Source organism: Euphorbia lathyris, chromosome 7 (assembly GCF_963576675.1).
Source record: "Euphorbia lathyris chromosome 7, ddEupLath1.1, whole genome shotgun sequence".
NCBI classification, from domain to species: Eukaryota; Viridiplantae; Streptophyta; class Magnoliopsida; order Malpighiales; family Euphorbiaceae; genus Euphorbia; species Euphorbia lathyris.
In genome coordinates, this window is record NC_088916.1 from 6,901,609 (window position 1) to 6,914,577 (window position 12,969).

At 34.9% G+C, this 12,969-nt stretch overlaps 1 non-coding gene across 1 annotated transcript; it reads left to right on the forward strand.

Moving 5' to 3' along the window:
- Positions 1–1,336: 1,336 nt before the first annotated feature.
- On the forward strand, positions 1,337–1,410 carry TRNAV-AAC (transfer RNA valine (anticodon AAC)). The gene has a single exon. It is a non-coding gene; the product is annotated as a tRNA-Val (tRNA).
- Positions 1,411–12,969: the final 11,559 nt, after the last annotated feature.

A 12,969-nucleotide genomic window follows, 5' to 3' on the forward strand; every position in this document is an offset into this window, starting at 1 on the left:
GTGAAAGTAAATGTGGGAATGGCGTGCTACTCCTTGATCATTGTACCAAATAATATAGTTATATGATTCTTGGTTATTGTTCTTCTGATGTTCTTCTCCTACACTGGAATCGGTCATTCAGAACACTCTAATAATCAAGTCAGTATAGAGAAGATATGACAAAGATAAACAACTAATGAGAGCAAAAAAATATATTATGATCCTTTCACCCAGTATTTTTCACATGGATCCTGATGACCACGTGAATTTGGTCATTTACCATTAGATGTAGATTGATTAAATCCAAATCTTAGGATGCTTTGAATTTCCACCTTAAAATTCTAATCAGCCTACATCTAATGGTGAATGACCAAATTCACCGTGATCATTAGGGTCCATGTGAACACTACTATCCTTTTACCATTAATGAGATCTCTTAGGTTGCACAATGGATCTAATGACTAAAGTATCTTTGGGTGCTTTAGCCAAGTGGGTCTTTTCTCCATTGGGCTTTCATGTCATACGGGCATAAACGAGTTGAGACCAATAGGCTTCAGCCATGAGAGCAAACTCATTCACTATATATTTTCTCTTGCCATTTCATTTTAATTAATGTTATTTGAGAAAATTATTGTTTATCTTTATCAAAATAAACAATAAAATAGTAGTCTTAGCCCTTCAAATCGACCATTTGGATAAAAAAAAACGCCAATCTATATATATATAAAGCTAACAAATTAATAAAATTTGACATTTAAATTTAAATATCGTCTATATTACTTTATTTCTGATAAAATAAACATTACTTTAATTGTTCTTACAATTATATTAATTTTAATCATATATAAAATGTACCAAAACGCAATTTCATAAATAAACGTTCATCAATATAATGTAATTATTAATAGAATTAGTAAGAGCTCTGCCTCAACGAAAGAGCACTGTGAAGAAAGGGTTAAATTTACTCGCAAAGTGGTACACAAACTATATCTTATTTTTATTGCTTTCATATCATATTAAGAATTGAGAATAAAAGGTCTTTCGTTTCAATCCATCGAATTTATAAATATTAATCTCAAATTCTATTATTAAATTATAAAAAACATGAAATATTTTTTTAGAATGAATTATTATGTAATTGGTGCAGAATAATGAACAAAAATATATGTGTTTTATAATAGTATCTGAAATTACCTCAATTTATCAATTTTAGGGTAAAATTGCTTTTGGCTTCTAACATTAGGGGTAAAATTGCACCATTTTAGACGTTAAAGGTAAAATTGCTCCTGGCTCATAACGTTACGGGTACTTTTGTACCTTAACCCTTAATTAATTGCTAATTCAAATTTCAAAATGTGGTTTCGTAGTGTAGTTGGTTATCACGTCAGTCTAACACACTGAAGGTCTCCGGTTCGAGTCCGGGCGAAGCCATCCCAATAAATAATATTTTTTAGTAAAAAATATATATATATATATATATATATATTTTTTTTTTTTTAAAATTGCTGTTCAATTATTTTTTTATCACGGTCTGGAAAAAGTCATAGCTTAATTTTTTATTTTATGCTGCAGAAGAAGAACATGTGGTGGGGACATTTTTAAGTTGAAATGAAATGAACATGTGAAACTTTTCAGAATTACAGCTTTATCTTTTTGAACACCACCCCATACTTTTATAATTCACCCCATTCCAAAATTTATACTTTATGTATAGTACCTCTCTAAATTATTAAATTTAGAATATATTCGAGAGACTCCTTATCGGTTTTTGCACTGTAGCACTAGCAGAACTATGGAGTTTGTATTTTGACTTCAAGTACGTATGGGCTAGGTATTACCCCAAGGTAGTATTTAAAGTGGACTCTTTGGTAGTAATTCAGTTTATTAGTCATGGGGTGGTTCAACGACATCGTTTTTATTGGGCTATTATGGCGTGTCGTGATTTATATGACATAGGTTGGGAGGTGCAGCTCGTTCATATCCTACGCGGGAACATGGTAGCTGATTGGATGGCAAACTACACAGAGAGTTTGAGTTTAGGTCTTCAAGAATGTGATGCGCCTCCTACAAGCATCCATGACATTTTTTCTGATTTTTGTGGGTCTGGAATTTCCAGAATGACCCGTCTTTAAGTGTCGGTCTGTTTTTGGTGTTTCCTTGGGTTAGCCCCTCTTGTAACAAAAAAAAAAACTCTTAGTGCATTCTATAAAAATAATATAAATAATTGACATTTAATAATATTAAAAACAATACTCCTTATATATTTTCTTTCTTTATTAATTTATTATTAAAATTATTATATATTGTTATATTTACTAATAGTGAGAAGAGGGAGACTCCTCAATAATGAATTATTAATAAAATATGAAATAAGTATGACACTAGGAGTTGAAAGAGACTCTTAGGGGGCGTTTGTTTGGTTCGCGCAGGGGTAGGGGAATGAAATCAAGAAAGTGAAACAAGTAGAAAGTAATAGAATGATCCTGAATTCCTTTATCGGTTTGTGTCAGTTCCACAAAAGAAATGATATACCTCTAATTCTATTTGTGGCTGTTCGGTTCAAATGAGGTAATAAACATAGTTGTGTTTTTAACAACAATTTTTATACATATACATGTCTCTATTAATAAAATATAATAATTAAAATAAAAAAGATGATGAAACAGAGAAAACTGAAATACAATTAATAAAAAAATAAATAATATTATATTTTAAAAAGAAAATAATTAAAAATAAATATTAAAATCAAATAATATGATAAAAGAAAAAAATTTGATCAAAATTATTTTTAGGATAAAAAAATAAAAATAAATAAGTGAAAATTAATCTAGGGAAAAAATATAAATAAATAAGTACAATGATCAAAATAAAAATCAGAAAGTAAAATTTAGCCGAAAATATTTTTTGAGAAAAAAAATGAAAAATATATAAACATAAGGAACAAAGTGAAATTAATTAAAGATAAAAAATAAAGTAAAAATAAAAAATAAAATAAAATAGAGAATAAAGTAGAATTTTATAAGGAGTGTAGAAGTTTAAGTTAGTAAGAGAGACGAAAGGGAATAAAAAAAGGGGTTGGTAAAAATAAAAAATAAAATAAAATAGAGAATAAAGTAGAATTTTATAAGGAGTGTAGAAGTTCAAGTTAGTAAGAGAGACGAAAGGGAATAAAAAACCTTAGAAGGGGTTTGGGAATGAGATTAGAGGAGTTCGTGGTAAACACAAAACTAAAAAAATATAAAGGAAATGATTGAAGTAACAAAACAAACACCAACAAATGGAATGAAACCTCATTTTTCCCTTATCCTTTCTTGAAACCCTCAAACCAAACACCCCTTTAATGATTTGAGGATTAGCTAAGAGTCTCTTGGAGTTACGAATTAAGATTCACTTGATTAGTTAAGGGTTTTAAGTCGTTTAAGTTGGATCTCGAGTTCGAGTTCTAGCGTATACAGAAAACTTTAATTGGAAGATGATCCATCTCAAGAGTGTCTGACGAGTCTCAAACCGATAAATCAGACAAAACTATAAAAAAATGAGTTTCTTGGAGTTGATTTTTAACCCAAAACTCTTCAAATTTTAACTTAATACAACAAATTAGTCTTTTGTAGATGCTTTTAACTAGCTATTTAAAGAGTGAGATACCCCATATAATATAATACAAATATAACTCTGTCACGTGTCGCCTAAGAGGCCAGAACAAACTCTCAGAGATAAAGAGTGCGTGACATCTCTTTGCGAAATAGAATAGTACAATGACGTATTAGAAAGCTTGATTCAGGAAGTCTCACCAGACCAAGTCAATGATCCAGGCGTTACCATAATCACGTCTGATCCCAAGAATCACAGGCCTTTAGGTGTACTTCCTCCTATCAACCAAAGACACATGGCCCACGCCGCTCGACAATTCATAATCATCTTCTATAGCTCGACATCAGTATAAATCGGTTTAAGATACACAAGTTCATTCATATATTAAGCTTATTTTACAACTTTTGTTTACTAATTGTGTCGTCTTCCAATCCTTTAATAAACTGAACTAGACATCAAAGTGAGTTAGCTGAAAAATAGCTCCCATTTGATCTTGTTTCTATGTAGTCACATGTTGATAAGTGGACTCTCAATATTCAACCACATCATTAACTATTTTCAGTAGATAAATTTGACTAACTATTTATTTTTTTATTCATCTTTTCTCTTTCTTATTTGTTTCTTTTCTATTTTTTCTTTAATTGTATTTATTTTTAATAATAAAATAATGAAACATAAAGTCAAATGGTTAGCATAATTAGGTTAAAACACCCATTTAACTAGTTAAATTTTAATTAATTAATATTATATATTATTTTAGAAAATCAAATAGCTAATTACAGTTGGATATGCTCTAAATGATCATTAGATTAACAATTATATATTTAAATAAAAATAATATTTAATCGTCCATTAAAAAATAATCAAATCTTCGCAATTTAAAAATGCATGAAATTATATAAATTGAGAAGATTTGATTATTTTTTAATGGATGTTAAATATTAATTTAGCATATTTTTTACTGTGAGTTTGATGTGACAGTTAAATAACAATCAAAAAAATTAAAAATTAACTTTTCAGTCAAACTCGTTTAGAAGGCTCGATGTGACAGTTAAATAACAGTCAAAATAAATAAATAAAACTCATTTGGAAGGTTCGATGTGATAGTTAAATAACAGTCAAACCAATTTTTTCAATTTTTAGATTTTTTCAAGTAAAACGTTAATTCAAATTGTAATGTGACTAACAAAGGAATTGTAAACATCCTAATTTAAACTGTAAAAAATATATTTTCAAACTCACATTTAAAAGAATAAATATTTTTAACCGAACTAGATGTTCACTACTAACTAATTTGACAAGAGAAGGTTTAATTAATGAGTTTATAAATAAATAGTTAAAGATTGAAATTAAATTAAAATTTTATAAAACATAAAAGGATTAATTTTGATATTTTTCTTCAAAATTTTGAAAACTCATCCAACTCCACCGATTTGAGAGTTTAATTTGCATAGAAACTCAAACCGGTACTCTACCTACTAGTTTCAATTGAAACTTTTTTTAAAATTTAAATTATGAAACCGGTTTCTTTACAAAATGAAACCGGTAATAAAACTACATATTTCACATTTAATTAGCAGAGCTTCATAGTGAAATCTGTAGTTTTATTACCGGTTTCATTTTGTAAAGAAACCGGTTTCATAATTTAAATTTTAAAAAAAGTAAGTTCAATTTTACCCCTTACAAAATAAAAAATGTGAACTGACTGATTTGACAATTATTCGATTATCACATTGGATCTTCCAAACAAATATGTCGATAAAATGAAGCAGTAATATGTATTTTGACGGGTTGTTTATATTTGTTTTAATAACACTGTAAGTATTTTATATAATTATTTTTGTGTGATTAACTTGTATCTAGTATGTTTACTTATTATCATTTCAACGGGTTATTTGTAACTGTATTAATAATAAAACAAATATTTTAGACATAAGTGATGCTTGAAAAAATTGATGTGATAATTAAAAAACGAGTTAAATAACAGTGAAATTGTCTGTTTAAATTTTCTATTACGTAAGGGTAAAAATATCTTGCTTAACAACGTTAAAAATAAAACTGTACCATTTTATACGTTAAATATGTAAAGGGATAAGGTGCAAAAATACCCCTGACGTTTACATCAAGGAGCAATTTTACCTCTAACGTCTAAAATGGTGGAATTTCACCATTATCATTGGCAGCCAAGAGCAATTTTACTCCTAACGTTGACAAGTTTGGTCAATTTCAAACATTATTATACAACACACACATTTTGTTCCTTATTCTACACCAATTGCATATCCGTTGTTTTTAAAAAACTATAAGAGATTAATGTTTTTAAATTCGGTAAAATATTTGAATTTTTTTGTCCAACTCATACAAAATACAGTATATTTTTTTAATTTATTTTGATTTTTTTCACGTCTAATCATATGTTTGTGATTTGTTACTAATTAGTGATAAAATAATGTATATATGAAGTGTGGATGATAAGATTCATAATTGAGAAGACAATTTGATGAATCATTTCTCAAATTGACTCAATTTATCAACTTTAGGGGTAAAATTATTCTTACCTGCCAACATTAAAGGTAAAATTGCATCATTTTAAACTTTAGGTGTAAAATTGCTTCTGGCTCTAAACGTTAGGAGTATTTTTGCACCTTATAAATAAATAAGGGTCTTTTACATAAAGATCGGAAATGATAAAAATATTTATAATTTAATCAAATTAATAATTTTATTAGTATTATATCAGATATATCATTTTTTATTTTAAAACTGTCAAATATTTTTGAATTTCTATCATCTTTTAACATTCTCTAACCATTTCTAACCAATCATTTATTGATAACTTCCTAATTGACAAAATGCAAAATATGATTTGCTATAACTATAAATTACTTTTTATAAAGGCTTTTCTGTGTAATTTCCCCAATAAATAACAAGCCTCATGTCTCTTAATTAAAAAGCCCATTAGCATCTTTCCCTTTCATTCTTCTCCTTTTATAAGCTTTTATTCAGTTTATCTTGTCTTTTTTATGCCATGTATAAAGAAGAAATGAGTAGCTGCACGTGATATATTTTTTTTTTTTTTGGAAAGATACTTCTTTAATTAAAGAAAGAACACATTAATATCCTCATTAATTACACTTCTTAGCCAAGCTGGCAACTCAAAAAACGAATAAGGACTAGTATTGGAAAGAGTCTGTCTAGCAATCTGATGTGCAGCTCTATTCGCTAGTCTCGGAAAGACACAGAAAACGTCTTATTTCTCATTAACTCTCTACAATCTTCTATTAAATCTCTAAAGGTAGATAGATCTAATTCATTTGTATTTATCCCCTTCGCTACTAGCTGGGCATCAGTCTCAAATTGGACATTATCGAGCTCTACTTCTAAAGCCCAATCTAATCCCGCTCTCAGTGCCATTGCCTCCACAACCCGAGACGGAAAGATTCCTCGTATTAACCCGCTTGCCCCTGCCATGAATGAACCATCTTCTGCCCTCACTACTGCCCCCCACCCGCAGCAATCCGACTCTTGAAACACAGCACCATCCACATTACATTTTAGTCTACCCATGGTCGGTCTTACCCAGTGCTGTACTCGAGAGTAATGTGTGCTTAGCCTCGGCCTTTCCTGTCTAGTTGTCTGCTGCGATCTTTCCCCTACGTCCCCTCTATCTCGTCTCTGCTGTACTCGATTTTCTGCAGAATTTGGACGGTGCGGCTGCTGTTCTTGCAAATCTTCAAAGGCACGCTGCTGCAACGGCTCAGTTCTACTGTTAATTAGACAATCCTGCCTCCTCTCACTATTCTCCATCGTTGCATCTCCGCCCCCCTGCCTTGTTACTTCTCTGTTTTCCGCCCTATCTACAGCTCTTCCTTCAGCCCCAATTTCTGCTTCATTCAATCTCCTTTCCCCTCTCCCATTTTCCTCATCTTCAACCTCGACCTGCTGTCCCCCTCCTGCCCTCGCATTTTCCCGATTTCCTTTGCTTTTCTCCACTCGTCTATGTGTTGTTTGACTTGTTGAACCCTTATATCCGCCGGTAACAATTTATCCTTCCATAGAACAGCATTCCTATGCTGCCATATTGCATACAGCACACTGACGACCTTTGTTAGATAATCTTCATTCCCGTTAATACATTTTTCATTGAACCAGTCAACAGCATCATCAAACTCTCCATCTGGTGCATCCACCCCCATACTCCACCAACAACTTACCGCATACGGACATGCACAAAACAAGTGCCAGCTATACTCTAGGTCCACTTCACAGATTAGACAATGACTTGGAATCGCCATGTGTCTGGCCCGTAATGTCGATCTTATCGGAAGACATCTTGAGCACATTTTCCATATAAACAATTTTATTTTAGGCGGTAACAGAATATTCCATATTCTACTCCATTCCACTCTTGGTGATCCTTCCCATTCTATAGCCCTGTAACCCGATTTAGATGTATAGCACCCATTTTTTGTAAACTTCCATGCCAGTCTATCCGGTCTATTTCTCTTAGGTATTACCAACCTGTCTATCGCCTCAACCTCCTCTCTCGAGAATAGTTCGTTTAATTTCCCCCTATCCCAGACCTTGGTTTCTCCCTCAAAGAGATTCGCCACTTTCATATCCCCCAATCCTTCCGGCCCTCTACTCTCCACTAAATACGACCCCCCTATCCACCCATGGATCCTTCCAAATTCTAATTAGTTCCCCATTCCCCACTTCCCACTTCAGTCCCAGGTTTAGCACTTCTATCGATTTCCAAACACCCCTCCAAATAAAGCTAGGATTTCTGCCTAACCTTGAGTTTAGAAAATTGTCAGTTGGGAAGTATTTAGCTTTGAACAATCTACTGACAAGAGCATTTGGGTTAGATATGAATTTCCATCCCTGTTTGCCGATTAGGGCAAGATTAAACATTTGAAGATCCCTGAACCCTAGACCCCCCTTCTCTTTTAGACTACACATTTTCTCCCACCCAAACCAGTGTATCCTATCTGTCCCATTTTCCTTTTTACCCCACCAAAAGGAATTCATTATTCGTTGTAATTCCTCACAAATAGATTTAGGAATGAGAAAGGCGCTCATACAAAAAGTAGGCAGCGCCTGGGCTACCGTTTTAATCAGTACATCCTTTCCTGCACTCGATAGGAATCTAAAACTCCACCCATTGACCCGTTTCCTTAATCTATCAACAAGGAACGAAAATAAACTTCTTTTTGATCTACCAATCAAGGAAGGTAGTCCTAAGTATTTGCCTGCATTTAAAGGGGACCACACTCCCAACACATTGCTTATCCCCTCCCTTACTTCTCTCTTAACATTTGTGCTAAAGAAGATACCTGATTTGTTGACATTCACAGCTTGCCCTGATGCCTTTTCATAGTCTTTCAGGATTCTCAGCACGTTTTCTGCTTCCTCCACTGTTGCCCCAAAGAACAAGAAGCTATCATCTGCAAAGAATAAGTGTGTTATCACAGGGGCTCCGCGACACACCTTACATCCTCTAATCAAATCATCTCTTTCAGCTTTGTAGATTAGTTGGGAAAGCACTTCTGCACACATAATGAATAAAATATGGTGATAGTGGATCTCCTTGTCTAATTCCTCTCCCTAGGTTCACTGGCCCTGCAAGTTCATTATTGACTGATACCGAGTATGAAACAGTCGTCACACATAGCATCAACCATTGGATCCATACTTCATCAAAACCCATACCTTTCAATACTGCCTCCAAAAACCTCCAGTCCACTCTATCATATGCCTTGCTAATGTCAATCTTTAGAGCTACATCTCCCTGTACTCCCCTGTTATTTCTTTTCATATGGTGAATAGCTTCAAAAGCTATTTGTACACTATCAATAATTGACCTTTCAGGGACAAAAGCTGCTTGGGTCTCACTAATAAGGTTAGGTAGAATTAACTTTAACCTATTAGCAAGGACTTTTGAGATTATTTTATACAAAACATTGCACAATGCAATAGGCCTATAATCTGTCATTGTGCTGGGGGAGTCAACCTTTGGAATCAGCACTATAATTGTATCATTCAAATTTGCCGGGAATTCCCGGCGTTCAAGCCATCCCTTACAAGCTTCGAAGATATCCTTCCCAATCTCAGGCCAAAAATGCTGATAAAATCCCGGATTAAGTCTGTCTGAGACCCGGCGATTTATCAGGGTGCATTTGGAAAACACTTTGAACTCCTCCATGGTAAACGGTTTAGTTAACTATAAGTTATCTCTATCCGAGACAATAGGGGTAAGAACACTAACCGTTTCCAGGTTGCAATCTTCCGTCTGTTGGTAAGCTTGCTGAAAGTACTTTCTAGCATGCTCCTTCAAGCCCTCCTGCTCTTTTATAATCTGCCCATCTTCCTCCTGAATTGATAGAATCTGGTTCTGTTTCTTCCTGGCTCTGACACATGCATGAAAAAATTTTGTATTCATATCTCCTCCCGTCAGCCAGAAGTGTTTTGCCCTTTGTCTCCAAAAGGTGTCTTCCTTCTCAAGAGCCTGATTGAGATGCTTCTCAACTTCCTTTATTCTTCTAATAGCCCATTCATCTCTTCTATCTCTATACTTCACAAGTTGTCTTTTTAGAGCATCAATCTCCTTCAGAAATCGATTTCTGCAACCTTTCCCGAACTCTTCCATCATCTTTGTACACCTCTCAAGTCTCTCCTGCATATTTCTACTAGCACTAAATCTCCACTGCTTCCTCACCTCCTCTGCGAAATTAGGCTCTTGCAGCCACACTTGCTCGAAGCGGAACCTCCCACGTTTACCTCTTGTTTTTGCTTCAGTGAGGGTTAGAATCAGAGGATAGTGGTCAGAATAGCTTGTGATGATATTATTAAGGTTGTGCCTTGGGAATTGACTGATCCACGCCTCATTCCCAAATATTCTGTCAAGCTTTTCCCTGACCCAGCGTGGTGTACCTCTACTCCTCTCCCATGTGAACGGGCTACCTCCTTGTCTAATCTCATGAAGTCCACACTCCTGCAGTGCTGAATTAAATCTTCTAATTAGGTTTTCCGGGTATTCTGCTCCTCCTTCCTTTTTCGATTGATCCCGAATACAGTTAAAATCTCCCATCACAATCCAGGGCAATGATGCATCATGTGCTACGATTTTAAGGATCTCCCAAGATTCCGCCTGTAGTTGCCTGTCTGCGTATCCATAAAATCCTACACACTTTTAGTCCCCCTCCTCCCCATTCCTGATTATTGCTTCGATATGTCTGTCTGAAAACTTTGTAATATCCAGATTCACCCCTGCTTTCCACATCATTGCTAAGCCTCCACTATGGCCCCTGCTTTCCACTACAAAACAGCCATCAAACTTCAGTTTTTTACTTATTATAACCATTCGACTTTGATCGACCAAAGTCTCCATAAGGAACACAATGTTAGGTTGGCATGATCTGATCATCTCCCCCAACGCCCGAACTGCACGAGAGTTCCCCAATCCTCGGTAGTTCCAACTAATGCACATCATTCCTCTCGGCGGACCTATACCCCAGGTCTCGCCGCTTCATTTTCGCCTAAGCAATCCTTATCCAATGTGGAAAGGGATTCCTTGAATGTGTAACCAACTAGTGTGTCTGTTCCCTGGATATTCTTTCCTCTACCCTCTTCCTCCCCTCTTCAGCGTTTTCTATCTTCCAAAATTCTCAACGCGATCTCCTCAGCACTTTCCATGATCATGTTTTCATCCCCATTATCATTCATCCCATTCTGATTCACTGATACCATTCCCTGGCCCCCTGGTTGTCTCCCTGGACCACTTCCAGACGCCCCTGCAGTAAACGGGACCCCCTGCCTCTGTCTAGTAATCTGGTTGAAAGGCATGAACCTTCTTCCTCCTGGCATATTAGGATTTTCATTCTGCTCTCCTGTCTCCTTCAACCATCTTGCTCCACTCTGATCACCCCCTCTTCTGACTGGTGCTTTCAGCCACGGTCCCCAATCTCTTTTTATCTCCTGGCTATTTTCCTCAAATTGCCTTTCACAGTATCTTTCAGCGTGTCCCAACATGCCACACAGGTAACAGAAAGTTCCAATCCGTTCATATTTGAATTGGATGAACATTGGTTCAGCTTCTGCCTTACAAATTTTTTTGAATCGTTTCAGCGGCTTTCTGACATCTATCCTTACTCGAATCCTCAGATACGAGTTTAAGCTCCCACTTCCATTCTTAGTATCATACTCCATAAACTCCCCTAGAAAGTCTGCTATCTGCCTGCCTGCTATCTCATTTCGAGCTCCGAATGGTAGATTGTGTACCTGGACCCAAATCGGCATCATGTGTAGCTGCACTGCTTCCGGTTTAACCTCGTCTGGCCATTCGTTCATCACTAGGACATAGTTGTCGAACGTCCACGGTCCTCCTGCCAGGATTTTATTACTATCTACCACATGGTAAAATTCGAAGGAATACAGGTTAGGCATAATTTCCTGTATTGATACGCTTCTTCCTGGTCTCCATAGCCCTGTTAGTTTCAATTTCATAGCTTGAAAATTGACAATCCGATCTGCCACAAAGGTTCCTAGAAACCTTAATCGTCTTACTTCCCTCCCCCTAGTGTCGTGGATTAAGTTTAATTCCATCCCTGTAAGCTCTTCTTCCCCCATGCTTAGGTTAGCCATATATTTTTCCATATGGAATTTTGTTCCGTTTCTCCTCACTCGGTTCACCAGCCACCCCTTCGTATATGCCTCCTGTTGCAGAGTTGCGCGATTTTGGTTTTTGTCTTGGCCGTCCCAGCTTTTCCCTTGTGCCTATGAAACTCAGTTCTTGGATACAGTCTCACAAATTAACTACCTCCCCGGCCAGCCCTGAAGATTACCAGCGGCGGCGACTACCCTCACTCACGATTTGGAGGGACAAAAACTCTCACGGCGATATCGCGCCCTAGCGGAGAGACTCGATGCATGTGATGTATTTTTAGCTACAAATTACAATTATTTAAATTAAATATTCACAATTGATTAGTTTCTTAAGTGTTTAATACGATGAATGAATAAAAAAGGAAAAAATATAAAAATAAATTATATGGTTTGATTGATTTGTAAAAACAGTTCTCGTGGTTTAAAAGTTTACAAGTATGAGTTTGTACTTTATGAATTTTACAGTTAAAGAATATGTAAGTCAATTTTTGAACCAAATAATACTTGTGGTTTAGTTAATTTGTAAAGTTAGACCATGAATTTTGAATAATTTTACAAAGTCAATATTTTTAATTACTATAAAATACTCCCATTTTGGGTTAAAGACAATAATTTTTTGAAAGAATGACTGAATTTGTAAACTAGAAAAGACATAGATCTCTGTTTGTGAACTTTTAAACCATGGTTTGTCTTTATAAATTAGCCAAATCACATTTTATACTTTTCCTTTAAAAC